The 16,041-nt window shown below is 37.7% G+C and overlaps 1 long non-coding RNA gene across 1 annotated transcript; it reads right to left on the bottom strand.

Annotated features, from left to right (window-relative positions):
* Nucleotides 1-200: 200 nt before the first annotated feature.
* On the bottom strand, nt 201-14,538 carry LOC116420232. Its single transcript, XR_004230529.1, has 4 exons — nt 14,199-14,538; nt 3,138-3,206; nt 2,479-2,798; nt 201-661 (listed from the first exon to the last, which is right to left on the bottom strand). It is a non-coding gene; the product is annotated as an uncharacterized LOC116420232 (long non-coding RNA).
* Nucleotides 14,539-16,041: the final 1,503 nt, after the last annotated feature.

Here is a 16,041-nt window from a genome sequence, read left to right on the forward strand (position 1 = left end):
GCAGAGAAGACAAGAAGGATGCCTGAGAAATCATTCGATTTAGCAATTAAAAGGTAATCTTGTAGAGAGAAGTTTCAGTTAAGTGATGAAATCAAAATCCAAACCTCAACAATGAAATAGGATGAGAAGTGAATGTGCAGAGATAAATGGGAACAATGAATATAGAAGGTGGGTTTTTTTCCCCCCTGAGGATGTTTGAAAGACATGCTTTTTAAGAAGCTGGATTGTCTGATGATTTATTTGTGAAACTACATTGATGTTTTCAGGCAGCTCTTCCTTTTTCACAATACTGGAATGATTTCTGTTTTTCAAACTTCTTTTTTTGAAGAATATTTCTTTTTTCTTGGACCTATTTTCCTCAGATTCTTCTAGTCTATAGGATCCAACATCTCTTTGATAAGCTATTTAAAATTGTTCTTCCAAAAATTTAGGTCACATGTCTGTCTTTTCTCAGGTTTCTTCTCTTTTCTTCTTTATTACAAATTATAATGATAAAGTGGCCATAGCTTCCAATGTACCTGCCATTTCTACTTCAGCCATTAGTTCTTCCTTGTTGATTAAAATGAGATTCCGAACAGAAGCCCTCTTCATTTCCTCCTCCAAAATTTGAAGAAGAAAATAATCATTAAGGGAAATCAGAATTGATGGATTGTTTTGCTTTCTGCAGAGACACAAAGGTGGAAAAACAGAGACACAGACATAGATGAACTGTCCATCAACAATATATCATGCTGTTTCCCAACCTTTTCATCTATTTTCTTCTTCTCTCTTGGTGGGCTATAGCAGGGCTTCTTAAACTTTTTCCACTTATGATTCCTTTTTGTTCAAGCAATTTTTATGTGACCCTGACTATGTAGGGTATACATAGGTATGCAAAACCTATGAAACATAGGTATACAAATCAAATATTTACTGATAATAAATAATAAACTTGTAACCTCCATATTCAATTATGTGACCCATATCAGGTTGTGACCTGTTTAAGAAGCTCTGGTCTATAGTATATTCCCATGAGAATATCACTTTTGTTTCTCTTTTTGTTGATCTTTACCCACTTTTCCAAATTATCTTTCCTGGGCTTCCTAACACTAGTCAATTCTTAACATAGAGGGCTGTCTTACACACAGCTCCCTTTTTTCTTTACTGTTCCTTTTAAATCATGGCTGCCCTTCCAAAGACTTATTATAGTGATAAGTCTCTCTCACTAATTCTCATTGATATGTATGAGGCACAAGGAACTCTAGTCCACCCTATTTATTACCTTGTGCATACATAGCTGAAGCAATGGCTTTTATTGCTAGTTCCCTTCTTGGATTATACATCCTATAAATTATTGGACCTTTCTTCTGCTATCCTTCTTTCTATATCATAGCCACTATTCTCTGGGCTATTTAGTTTGGCAGACTTATAAGAGACAGTATTCTCCTCTGAGATCCTTTCCTTTTCATTTTAAAGCCTTTTTGAACACATCTGTAAGACTCCAAATATGTGTTTATAGTCCTTTGTTGGTTACACTCCAATCCTGACCAAGAACTCATTATTTCCATATTTTAAATTATGATCCATAAATCCAAATTTTGTTCTTAAGTACATTCTTTTAAAAATTTGCTGTCTGCCTTTCTATTTTGAAACTTCTACCTTTAATCAACAGCCCTGAACTATGACTTGGAAATTTGTGATCCCTTGTGATGTTTTTAGGTCTCCCTGCTGAAGTGAGGAACAATTCTCAGATCTGACTATTTTCCAGATGCTTTTTGATATATGCCAGGTTTGTATCCCTCAAGGCATCCATTGCTAGCTAGCATTGTCATTAAATAATCTGCCTTGTTACCTCTCACAGCCAGTAGTCAGCAATTCTTATTTCTCTTTCTTTCTCTCTCTTGTGCATTTCTGGATGACCACTCTTCTTATGCTTCTCACTGAACCACATCAACATTCTCTGAACTATAAGAAGATACTCCCTCTTCCTCACAAAAAGAAGATAGCCTCTCACCTATGAGAAGAGCTTCAGACTTCAGATATATTTAGTGCTTCTTCCTTGTCTGTACTACATTCTTCCACTCTCCAGACTCCTGACCAGCTTCAGATTCTCTCCCTGCTTCTTCAGAGCTATTTCTCTTATTTTTTAACCTTTAAATACCTTCAATTCTTTCTTTCTTTCTTTTTTTATTTAATAGCCTTTTATTTACAGGATATATACATGGGTAACTTTACAGCATTAACAATTGCCAAACCTCTTGTTCCAATTTTTCACCTCTTACCCCCCCCCCACCCCCTCCCCTAAATGGCAGGATGACCAGTAGATGTTAAATATATTAAAATATAACTTAGATACACAATAAGTATACATGACCAAAACATTATTTTGCTGTACAAAAAGAATCAGACTCTGAATTATTGTACAATTAGCTTGTGAAGGAAATCAAAAATGCAGGTGTGCATAAATATAGGGATTGGGAATTCATTGTAATGGTTTACCTTCAATTCTTTCAAGGAACATGCCATCATTCTTGATTATATGGGGATAAAGGAGATATGACTCCAGCCCTTTCACTTTTCAATGCAGATTATCGCTTTGATACCTGGTATCTTCAGACACAGACAGCACTCTCTTTGAAGATCTGTCACTGGTTGGAAGTGCAATCCTTTGTCTTGTGTTCTTGTTTGAGGTTCTAGTGATGGTCTCTTTTTATAGTGTGCTGCACCCATTTATTTGCCTTGCAGATGACCAGCCAGCCTGAGTTACTGCTGTTGTCTCAAGCAATCAACTCAGGTGCAGCTAGCTCCCAGATCTGCCTCTGACAATAGATATTTAAGAACTATAGAATACCAGAAATGAAACTTTACCAAAAAAAGAAAGATAAGGTCCAAAAAAATGTATTTTGCCCAAGCAATTAATAGCAAAACTAGCACAGACTAGAGTCCAGCTTTTCTGACCCCCACTTCTTTCTTCCTTCTTCCCTGTTCCTTCCTCCCTTGTTAGATTTTTATTTTTGAGCACTTACAATGTGCTCAGTGATATGCTAGGTGCTATGGTTGTTGTTCATTCCTCTTGAAGGGGACCATGACATCAGGGAGGTGATGTCATGGCATGTAAGTGAATTGGAATTAAGGAAGGGAGGGCTGTGCAAAGTTACCTGTCTCACTTTCTCCTCGGGGCCATCTGGGTCCAGTGGCCAGAATAGATCAGGTGACTGGAGGTGGCCCTAGATACAATGGAGAAAGACAACTCACAGAAGCCATGGTCCTTGCTCTCAAGGAACATGTAATCTGATTATACAAAGCATTTGAGAGAACAACTCTATTTTGTCATAAATGACTACTGAAAGTACAGACCAAACAATCCAATGGACATAGACAGTATAGTGCTGGTTTGTATTCCTTATACACTCTTTTTCTGTCTAAGTGGGCTATAGCAGGGCTTCCTAAACTTTTTCCACTTGTGACCCTTTTTTGCCCAAGAAATTTTTTGTGACCATGACTATATAGGTGTAAAAATAGGTAGACAAATCCAACATTTACTGATAATGAATCATAAACTCACAACCCCCACCACTGAAATAAGTGATCCCATATCAGGTTATGATCCACTTAAGAATCTTTGGTCTATAGTATATTCTCATGAGAAGATCACCTTTGTTTCTCCTTTTGTTGCTCTTTACCCACTTTCCAATTTATGGTTCCTGGGCTTCCCAATGCTAGTAAATTGTAACTGGTCAGGTGTGATCTCATATATAACAGATTCACAACTCCCACACCAAGCTTCCCACATTCCCATGGGGCACCTGAAGGGAAGAAAATATGTTTTACTTCCTATTTCTGCTTTGGACCATTCTCTTTTGGGGCAAGAAAATGAGACACAGTGCATCTATCTGCTGGAGGCAGATAGGTGGGCATCTCTGTGAATCAGTCTACCTCAGTTTCCTCAACTATAAAATAGGGATAAAAACAGGATTTCTGTGAGGAACAAATGAGATAAGACTTTGTAAAAACGCACTTAGGACAGGAGCTTAATAAGTGTCTATTCCCTTTCTTTTCCCATTTGGGTCTGACAGCATATGAATGCGTACTTCTCTCTCCTCCCTTCTAGTGATGGAACTCCTGCCTGAAGAATTCTAAAGGCGATTTCTGTCCCTGGGTGCTCCAGCACGAAGGAAACGTGGCCAGGCAATTTATGACCCTCAAGAAGCTGAAATTTCACAAAAGATATATGGGCACAAAAGTTGCTAGTCTCAGCAGCTGCAGTCTGAGATAAAGACAAAAAGGAGTCAATGGCCCTGAGCAAGTGATTTAATAATCCAGATGGGCCCATGCACAGCATGCAGGCAACAGAAAGGCACTCACTATATGGATACCAAATCTCCTTTATTGTTTCTTTGAGGTAGATTTAGCTGGAACCTGTTAAATGGCAGGCAAGTGCAGAAATGTATCTTTTTAGTCTATTCTCTCCCTGAGTTGAAGCCCCACGTAGGCTAGCAGAGCCTAGAGCAGTGGTCAGGTCCTTAGCAAAAATCTCTCCCAGCCATACCCCTGAAGCCCCAAGAGGAGGAGGAGGAGGTGGGCAAACGCAGACACATGGAGACATGTTCCAAATTCCAAGGGACTGACAAACCTGCTGAGGATGAAAGATCAGTCATGTGTTTTTAACACTCCACATATTTGGAACAGGAATAGCCAGCCAGTAATTAATCTGCCCCCTCTGTTATTATCCCCAACATAGGAAAAACAAGAGGATTAACTAACTGCAAGTCCAAGAGAGCAAAGGGAATGAATGGCAAGCTTGGGAGCAGACCAAAACTGCCTTGAAAAGCTAAAGCTCCCAGATCTATCTTGACTTGGAAAAGCATGACTTCCTCCTCTCATTCACCTCCTCTTCCTCCCCTCTGTGTGCTCTGCCTGCTCCAAACTGGGATGAAAGAAGGGGATCCCTAACAATGGCTTCTTTTGTTTTTATTATGTGTATTTATTTGATTGGGCTGAGTGGCTGATGCCCTTCTTTTGAAGATTACTCTCTGAAATGCAAAATCTTTTAAAGGACCCACAAGACTTTACTTTTAAAGTACTTGCGCTAATAATCTTGGGAATAATTTTATAAGGCCAGTTAGACAAATATTATTGTTCTGTTTTTGTTTTTTGCTGAGGCAATTGGGGTAAAATGACTTATCCAGGAAGTGTTAAGTGTCTGAGGTCAAATTTGAACTCAGGTTCTCCTGACTTCAGAACTGATACTCTATCCACTGCTCCACCTAGCTGCACTCCCATTTTTGTTTTTTAAGGTGAGAAAACTGAAATCATTTGCCCATGATCATACAGCAGGTCACTGACAGAGCCAAGACCAGGTAAGTTTAGTTACTCTAGTTCCTAGCTGGGTAGCTGACCCTAGAATGATTTATAAGAGTTTACAGAGAAGCTAGAAGTCTAATTCATCTAGGCAGGAGTAACTTGTGGCCTGATCATGATCCTGGAAAATAAAGATCAAAAGGTGCAGAAATATTTTTTCCTCCCAGAAAAGTCCAACTGTTTCCCTAGCTGGGAGCATTAGGTTCTCTTGACTTACAGTATAGAAGAATGAAATTATTTCCATAAGCATTGTTTTTATGATGAGTCAAGTTTAAGTTACCTATATCACAGATAAGTCTCAATATCTCCACATATGGTTACTGTACAAAGGGGTGGGAGGAAGGCATGATATCTAAACATAAAAGATTGCAGTTAGTTGAGAATCACTCAACCTCCAGAACTATAGCTAGTACTGGCCATATGGTCCTTTCACTTCCCTTCAGTGTCCCACTAACTACCAAATAGGTATTGAGTTTTTTGCTCTAATGACTTGTTAATGTGTAACTTCCAATAAGCATGTCTTTATTTTATTAAAGTGCTCTGAGCTGCCATTGATGAAGTCATTAGAGTCTTTTCTTTCTTTTTTTTTTTTTTTTGTAATAGCTTTTATTTATTATTTTTTTTAATAGCCTTTTATTTACAGGATATATGCATGGGTAACTTTACAGCATTAACAATTGCCAAACCTCTTGTTCCAATTTTTCACCTCTTACTCCCCCACCCCCTCCCCTAGATGGCAGGATGACCAGTAGATGTTAAATATATTAAAATATAAATTAGATACACAATATAGCTTTTAATTTTTCAAAATACATTAAGGTTTTCAACATTCACCCTCACAAAATCTTGTGTTCCATATTTTTCTCCTTCCCTTCCTTCCTCCCCGCCCCCAATAGCAAGTAATTCAGTGTAGATTAAACATGTACAATTCTTCTAAACTTATTTCCACATTTATCATGCTGCACAAGAAAAATAAGATCAAAAAGGAAAAAAAGATGAGAGAAAAAAACAAGCAAGCAAACAACAATAAAACTGGTGAAAATATTACATTGTCTAGGAGCTAGATGACACAGTAGATAGAACACCAGCCCTTATGTCAGGAGGGCCTGAGTTCAAATTTGATCTCAGATATTTTTTGTGACCCTGGGCAAGTCATTTAACCCCAATGGCCTCAGGGGGGGGAAATATTATGTTGTGATCCACATTCAATCCCCACAGTCCTCTTTCTCGATGCAGATGGCTCTCTCCATCACAAGTCTATTGGACATGGCCTGAATCACTCATTGTTGAAAAGGGCTAAGTCTATCACAGTTGATCATAGCATGATCTTATTGTTGCTGTGCACAGTGTTCTTTTGATTCTACTCATTTCATTTAGTATCAGTTGGTGTAAGTCTCTTCAGGCCTTTCTGAAATCCTACTGATAGTTTCTTATAGAACAATAATATTCCATAACATTCACATGGCATAACTTATTCAGCCATTTCCCAACTGATGGGTGTCTATCTAGTTTCTAGTTCCTTGCCACTACAAAAAGGGATGCCACCAACATTTTTGCACATGTGGGTCCTTCTCCCTTTTTTATGATCTCTTTGGGATACAGACCCACTAGAGACACTGCTAGATCAAAAGTTATGGACAGTTTATAGCCCTTTGGACATAGTTCCAAACTGCTCTCCAGAATGTTCGGATCACTTCACAAATCCACAATGTAGTAGTGTCCCAGTTTTCTCACATCCCCTTCAACTTTATCATTATTGTAAGATTCATTTCAACTTATGAGAGAGATGAGAAGGGAAAATGAGATGGAGGTGGCTTGCTTGGAGGTAAGCACATAAACATTCTTCTTCCACTCTACCTCCAGGCAGAACCATAACTAGCCTGGGGTAAATGCAGCTTTGCCCCAGAGTATCACCATGAGGAAGGGAAAGGTTGGAGAAGTGATTCTCTTCATGGTGATTCTCAAGGTCCTCTTCAGACAAACAATGTCTTTATTACTACCCCAGGTTCATGACATCTAGACTCCTCTCTTCCCACATCCCCAGTTATATTATCCTGCACCATCTCTGCCTCATATGGATTTTCCCTCAGCTAAAAGAATTATAACTATCTCTTTTATAAGACCAGTCTTGCTCAAAACACCCCTGTTACTTTAACAAAAAACCTATCAGCATTGAGCCATAATAAAGATGAAAGCAGAGAGCCCTACCAGTCTGTCTCCTCTCAACTTGGATAGTATTAAACTATTTGGTATAAAGAAGAGGTTTTTAACATGCAATCTGTAAGCTTATTTGTTTTTTATTTTTAGAATTTTTTCAATATAATTGATTTTCTGTGTGGTTTTTCTATATATTTTGTTTTGCATATTTCAAAACATGATTCTGAGAAGGGATCCATAGAATTCATCAGATTATCAAAAGGGTCTATGATGCAAAAAGGTTTAAAACTCCTAGCATAAAGCTTTATTCTGTTCTACCATGTTTACCTTGGAAAGAGGATTGAATTAAGAGCCAGAAGATGTTAGCCCCCTATTAGCCAGTTGGATGACCCTCAGCATTTCTCTGGGCCTAAATATCTCCACTGGCAACTTGAGGGAGTCGGGATAATATGAGATCTTTCAGGTCCATCTCTCAATTTCTACACATACTTCAGAAAGGACAAAGGATACCTGGGTTTAAAAACTGGCTCGCTGATCCCCCTCTCCAAATCACTTAATCTTTCTAAGCTTTATTAGTTCCCTTATCTGTAAGATGAGGGCAATAATATTTGTACTACCAACTCTCGGGAAGTACTTAAGACATAAAAATGTCACAGATGTGAATTACTGTTATTGATCAGCTTCCAACTCCACCTTTCAATTGATCCATAGCCTTGGGCAGAACCATTTCAACTTTCTAGATTCTAATTTTTTCAGAGCCCAACTAGAATCTAATCATTAGATGATCTCTTATCAATTAGAAAGTAAGCTTCTTGAGAGAAGGCGTTACTTACTTTTTTCTTATCCTAACATAGATAATAAGTGCCTGCTGATTAATTGATTCCATTCTAGTTTTAAGAGTCTCTTAGTTGATGGTCTAAAGTCTCTATGTTGGCAATCATTCCCCCTTTGAGTCATTCTCCCCTAGCATGAATTGTGTAAAACAGTACAAAAATTATGAACATTCCCAGTATTTTTATTTTATTATTATTATAACAATAATAATAATTTTTATTAAGTTTTTTCTAATATGGGAGAGGAATTAAACAATAAAAGTCAAAATAAGCCTCTGGTCTGATAAGACATGTATAATAATCGATTCCTGACCACTCTCGAGACTCAATGGGAAAGTGAAAGTAAAAAGCACCTTCAGAGTTTCTCTTTCTTAAGAAGTCAGTCTTTTTAAATCTCTCTGGGAGGAGCTCCATTCTGAGTCATTGCCATTCTTTTAATTGTCACCATTTGATCAAATGGAGCCAGAAAGTGGATTCAAAGGGCCAGGAATCATCACAGAATTATTATTCCTAAGCTAAGGCATGACGTGGGGGGAGTAAAGATGGAACAGGGTGTCCTGTGTGCTTGAGGAGACTACTCCCATCTCATCAAATGAGATGACACTGGCAAAGTACTTAGCTTTGTAGAATAGTACCTGGCACATTAGTAGGAACTTAAATGCTAATTCCCTTTCCCTGATCATTTCCCTCCCTAGATTAGAATCCAGAGGTGAAAGGGAATGATAAAAAGGAAAAGCTGGAGATTAGAGAAGTGACTTATAGAATATATGAATACCACCAACTAGCTATGTGATACCTATTCAGGCAAGGTCACTTATGTCTTTGGGCCTTGCGGAAAAAAGGAGACTCAGATGGGATGTTCCAGCTGTCTTCAAGCATACCAAGGGGTGTCTGATGGGAGAAGGATTAGATTTATTGTTTGGGCCCACAGGTCAGAGCTGGAGTCTGATCCCAGAAGGATCAATCAATCAATTAAAGCCTACTATACCACTATGCTAAGCAGTGGAGATTCAAAGACAAAAATGAGAAAGCCCTAAGAAGTTTACATTGTATGAAGAGGAAACAACATGTCCAAGTAAATACAAAATAGAAAAGAAATAGTATCCTAGAGAGTAGGGCTCAAAATCAGAAAATTTACATTGTATGAAGAGGAAACATGTCCAAGTAAATACAAAATAGAAAAGAAATAGTATCCTAGAGAGTTGGTCTCAAAATCAATTTGGGTTCACATCTTGTTGTGTGACCCCAGCAAGTGGCTTAATTTCTCGGTTCTTTAGACTTTTTTTTTTTTTTAATTAAAGCTTTTTGTTTTCAAAACATATGCATGTATAATTTTTCTTTTTTTTCTGAAGCAATTGGGGTTAAGTGACTTGCCCAGGGTCATACAGCTAGGAATGGATAATTTTTCAACATTGACCCTTGCAAAACCTTATGTTCCAAATTTCCACCACCCCCCCTTCCTCTTACCCTCTCCCCTAGATGGCAAGTAATCTAATATATGTTAAACATGTTAAAATATATGTTAAATGCAATATATGTATACCTATTTATACAGTTATTATGTTGTGCAAGAAAAATCCGATCAAAAAGGGGGAAAAAATGAGAAAGAAAACAAAATGCAAGCAAACAACAATAAAAAAAGTGAAAAATCTATGCTGTGATCCACACTCAGTCCCTTTGGACTCTTTGGATGTAGATGGCTCTCTTCATCACAAGATCATTGGAACAGGCCTGAATCACTTCATTATTGAAAAGAACCACATTTTGGACAACTCTTTAGAGAGGTGTTAACCTGTACTGGTACATAAGAGTTTTCTCATCTGGAATGTCCCTCCTGCCAATGAAACCACAGGTCCATTCTCTGTTTCCATGAATACATGAATAATTAAAAGGTAATTTTGGCCAGGGGACCCCAGCAACTGAGGGGTTCTTTGTAACTCTGAAATACTCAAACTCATGCACAAAATGAGAATGTTGGACCAGAAAACCCTTTCCAATTTAAACAGAATGCTATGAAAAGAGTTGCAACATTGCAATGGTTATTCATCAGTCTCTGCAAAATAATCCAGTCATGATACCATCAAGAATCATAATAGGCTTCTCAATCAATTTTGTTGTTGTTGATAAGTAGGTAGGACCATCAATGTTTTAGGTTCACTCCTCCCTTCCAATGAGCCAAAGAGTAAATTGCATTAGCACATTATATATAGGTCATCAGATTAAGTCTGTGGGTAACCCTAAACCTGAAGCACTGGGGCACCCCCTTCCTTCACTGATGAGAGTTTAGCTGTTATATTTCAGCTCTTACAAAGGATTGGAAGGCTCTCTGGATGATGATCAGTAATGCTCTATATTTTATGTTCCCATGATCTAAGGACACCCCAAAAGGAAAATAAGGATGAAACACTAAGAGGTATCTGCACTGAACAACTTACTCCTGGCCTTGGAATGAATCTCTTGAGTTCATTTCACCTTCTCATCTAGTACATTCTCTTTATGCCTTATACTCTAAAATCCAAGACCCATCAGCCTTCTTCTGGCTCTCCTAAATCCCCAGGCAAAGGGACTAGAGCAATCAGCCCCAACTCCAAGCATTTCCAGCCTCGCTGGTCCACCATGGAGGAATTTTCCTGAGCAAACAAAGTCTTCCTTTTACGTATCCCAATGCCTTCATTTTCCTTAAATATAGGCAATAGAAACAATTGGGCCTTGATAGAAAGGAGCAAAGAATGTGTGGCTAAGGGAGGGCAAGAGATAGTAGAATCTAGAGGCAGGAGAAGGGAGGAGGCTCACTATCAGGATATAGAATATCCTGAAAAGGGAAAAAAGAATCGTTTTTGATGGAGATGGGGGAAGTCCTGGGAGGGAATGCAGTTATTCATCTTTTCCCTACCCTTTTAATAAGTTTTTCATTCAACTGGAAACTGAGTGGATGCCCATCAATTGGAGAATAGCTGAATAAATTGTGGTATATGAATATTATGGAATATTATTGTTCTGTAAGAAATGACCAATAGGATGATTTCAGAAAGTCCTGGAGAGACTTACATGAACTGATGCTGAGTGAAACGAGCAGGGCCAAAAGATCATTATATACTTCAACAACAATACTATATGATGACCAATTCTGATGGATGTGGCCATCCTCAGCAATGAAATCAACCAAATCAGTTCCAGTGGAGCAGTAATGAACTGAACCAGCTACGCCCAGTGAAAGAATTCTGGGAGATGACTAAAAACCATTACATTGAATTCCCAATCCCTGTATTTTTGTCCACCTGCATTTTGGATTTCCTTCACAGGCTAATTGTACAATATTTCAGAGTCTGATTCTTTTTATACAGCAAAATAATGTTTGGTCATGTATACTTATTGTGTATCTAATTTATATTTTAATGTATTTAACATCTACTGGTCATCCTGCCATCTGGGGGAGAGGGTGGGGGGAAGGAAGGGAAAAATTGGAACAAGAGGTTTGGCAATTGTCAATGCTGTAAAGTTACCCATACATATAACCTGTAAATAAAAGGCTATTAAATAAAAAAAAAAATAAGTTTTTCATTCAAATGGAATCAAATCAGATCAAAAATTAACACTAAGAACAAGTGCTGAGGGAGAAAAGGAAAAAAAAAAAGAGTGGGGAATGTTAGATATCATAAAAGACCATCAAGCTGAGGGGTGTGTGGAGAAGGGAAAGCTTCAGAAGAGAAAGGGAAGGAAAAAGGTGGATAGAAGGGAGGGAGAGGTGTGTTGTTGCCAGGCAGCCAGACTCAGATTTGTCTTGGTCACATTGGTGATTGGGGGAGGGAGAATGTGAAGGAAACTTTTTATTTTTCCAAATGCATGCAAAGATAGTTTCCAACATTCACCTTTGCAAAACCTTGTGTTCCAAATTGTAATTCTTCTAAATATATTTCCCTATTCATTGTGGTGTCCAAGATAAATCAGATCAAATGGGGGTAGGAATGACAAAGGAAAAAAAAAAAACAAGCAAACAACAACAAAGGTGAAAATACAATGCTTTGATCCACATTCAGTCTCCATAATTAATGGTTCTTTCCATCATAAGTCTATTGGAATTGCCTTGAATCACACCTCATTGTTAAAAAGAGCCAAGTACATCACAGTTGTTGATCACATAATCATGTGGCCGGGTACAATGATCTCCTGCTTCTGCTTATTTCACTTAGCATCACATCATGTAAGTCTCTCTGGGCCTCTCTGAAATCATCCTGCTGATAGTTTCTTATAGAACAATAATATGCCATTACATTCATATACTACAACTTATGCAGCCATTCCCCAACTGATGGGCATCCACTCAATTTCCAGTTTCCTCTACAAAAAAGAGCTGCTACAAACATTTTTGCATATATGGGTCCTTTAGCATTTTTTTATGATCTCTTTGGTATATAGACCTAGAAGAGACACTGCTTGGATCTAAGGGTCTACACAGTTTTATAGCCCTTTGGGCATAGTTCCAAATTGCTCTCTAGAATGTTTGGATCAGTTCATAACCCCACCAACAATGTATTAATGTCCCAGTTTTCCCATTTTTTTTTTTTTATCCTTGTAGTCAGTCTAAAAGATGTGAAATGGTACCTCAGAATTGTTCTAAATTGCATTTCTCTAATCAATAGTGCATTTTTTCATATGGCTAGAAATGGCTTTAATTTCTTCATCTCAAAATTATGTTTGTTTCCTTTGACTATCAATTTGATATTATAAATTTGAGTCCACTCGCTATATATTTTAGAAATAAAGTTTTTATTAGAAACACTGGCTGTAAAAATTGTTTCCCAGCTTTCTGCTTCCCTTCTAATCTTGGCTGCATTGGTTTTGTTTATACAGAAACTTTTAATTGAATATAACCAAAATTATCCCTTTTGCATTTCATAAGGTTCAGTATTATTTTAAAATATATTTTTAACATTTTATTTTCCCCTATTAAATCTTAAAATTTTAGTAAGTGGGGGTTTTTGAGTACTTATCCTTATAAACATTCCTGAATTACTCTTCTATAGCAATTTGGAACTATACCCAAAGGGATATCAAACTGTGGATACCCTTTGATCCAGCAGTGTAACTACTGGGTCTTAATCCCAAAGATTTATCTTAAAGGAGGGAAAGGGACCCATATGTGCAAAAAATGTTTGTGGAAAATAAAATGCTAAAAATATATTTTAAAATAATACCGAACCTTATGAAATGCAAAAGGATTATTTTAGAGAGGCCTGGAGAGACTTGCACATCTCTGATGGAGGAAACTAAACAAAATCTGAAGAAAAACTGCTTCCTTCCCAGATTTTCCTCAAACTATTCCTAATTGCCAATACTCCAGATCACTTTCCTTCCCCTATCCCTGTGCTTCCCTCATTCTCCCCCTCTTGCCAAAGTCATCTCTTTCTTATTTTAGAGAGTAATATCCCTCCCTCAGCAGATGTTTCTAAGAAGAGCTTTCTGTCCTAATATAAACGTCACTCAGTCAGAATGATTTTTCCTAAGAACTCTCTGGTTCCATCGGCCAACCTCTAGCTTGTACTCTGGGAGAACAGCCAGGATCACTCAGTCCCCAGCCCAGTCATTCCATTCCCCTGAGTAGGGGGACGGCTCTCAATCCCTTCCTTCAGTTGAGTTCAAGTAGCTTCCATTTTTAGCCCTGATAGGAAAGTAGAGGAGATGCTGGATTTTGGAAACTACTTAGATTGGGGTCTGGTGAATGTTGCACCCAAAGACTGGGCTTATTACCTAAAGGGGAGCTCCAGGGGCTGATGACAACAAATAACAGCTCACAACTGAGAGGTGGTTAGTTCGTGTAGGGTAGAGAGCCATCCCCTTGTAGTCAAGTAATCCAGGTTCATGTCTTACCTTTGATGCTCATGGATCCTAGGAAAATCACTTAATTTCTAGCCAACTTAAAAGTTATGGAAAAGGTGCCAAGTTGTATTTGTAAAGGAACTTGAGAATTCTCTATACTAATAAAAATATAATTATAGAACTCAGTGAAGGTCTTCTTGGCTCCAAGTTCAATATCTATCTCATATGCTCTGAGAAGCTCTCTAGTAGATCCAGAAGGAAATGCAGAACTCCCTTACCACCCTTATTTAAGACTCTCCTAATCTCCAGACTTGTCTGACCACCACACACATACCTAGAAGTGATTTCTTTTTTCTGTGAACTCTCACAGCAGTTATCATCTATACACATTTGGCACTTAATCTTGGACTGCTTTGTGACATCTCTTGGATTGTTGCCTTGTACTGTTATTTCACTTTTCACTCCCCCACTCAAACTATAAGGTCCTTTTAAGGCCTGAACTATGTTTTATATTCGTATTTGCCCCAGTGCCAAGCACCATGAGGGAACACACAGGTCCTCACTTCAATAAATGTCTCTTGGGTCAATTGGTTTTGCCCAAAATTCCTTTCCAGGAAAAAGATTTTATTCCGTGATTATTAATAGGATACATGCTTATAAAACTAATCCCACTCTTTGCAAGAAGAGATCCTACCCTATGATTTATGGTCAAACTCAGGGAGAAAGAGAGAAGCTGTTTTAGAAGAGAAGAGATAATCATATTCTGAAGGAGGGTATGGAAGATAAACTAGGGCAACTTTTATATTGGTTTTGGGCTTTTTCTGGGTAAATCTTATGTGGGTGGATAGTTTAGCCACCTTAGGAAAAAGTTAAAACCAACCATGTGTTGAGACTTATGAGTCACTCAAGAAAGATTCCACCTTTATCTTATACATGCAATTGAATTCAATAAAAAATAATTTTTAAAGACTTTTTACTTATTTTTTCATTAATTTTTACTGTTATCTTTTGTTTTTACATCACCTTTCTTTCCAAATATATCTCTTCCATAGTCAGAGAGCCATTTCCTTAAAAAAAATTTTTTTAAGAGGAAAAAAAGAAAAGTATTTTAGCAAGACAAATCAAAACAATTGAATCTGACAGCTTATGTCATATTGCACAACCATGAATCTCCCATTTGTGAAAAGGAGAGAAAGAAAAATGGAGGGAGAATTATTTTCTCATTTCTTTTTCAGGGCCAAGTCTCAATGGACATTTACTAAGCACTTCCTATGTTTTCCAGGCACTATAGATACAAAGACAAAATTGAAAATATAAGTCCCTGCTCTCAAGGAACTTACATTCTACATGGTTATAATCGGTCTTACAGATGCAAAACTTCTGCCTCCCTTTTTGGCCTCAGGAAGGCAACTCCTAAATGTTTGTCCCTGATCTATTGTCCTAATAAAGATGCCTTTACCACCTTTTAGTCATTGCTAAGGACTTTATAGAGCAGAGGACAACAAATGTAGCTCCTGAGACACAAAGTAATAAGTCTCGTAATGCTTTGGGAAAGAAGCTGAAGGAAAACGGGATCATGCTGGATTGGGACTCATTCAAACTTTTTTCTTCCTAGATTTGTGGGGGAATGGGTATATGAAAGGGATATGATACTTGAGCAAGCTGCCAAACTAAGAGCATTATTATCATATTTCTTGTGCCCCACTGATATTTCTATCTTTACCATATTTCCCACATCCAGCTCACTTCTCCACTTCACTAAAATGGTTTTAATCCAGGCTTTTTTTTTTTTTTTTTTTTTTTTTTTTTCCCTTTCTCTGTACAGTTGTTATGGCCTGGACTTCCTTTCTCTAGCCTATATTCCTTCCACTTCATCTTTCACACCCTTGCAAAA

This window comes from Sarcophilus harrisii, chromosome 1, assembly GCF_902635505.1.
Source record: "Sarcophilus harrisii chromosome 1, mSarHar1.11, whole genome shotgun sequence".
NCBI classification, from domain to species: Eukaryota; Metazoa; Chordata; class Mammalia; order Dasyuromorphia; family Dasyuridae; genus Sarcophilus; species Sarcophilus harrisii.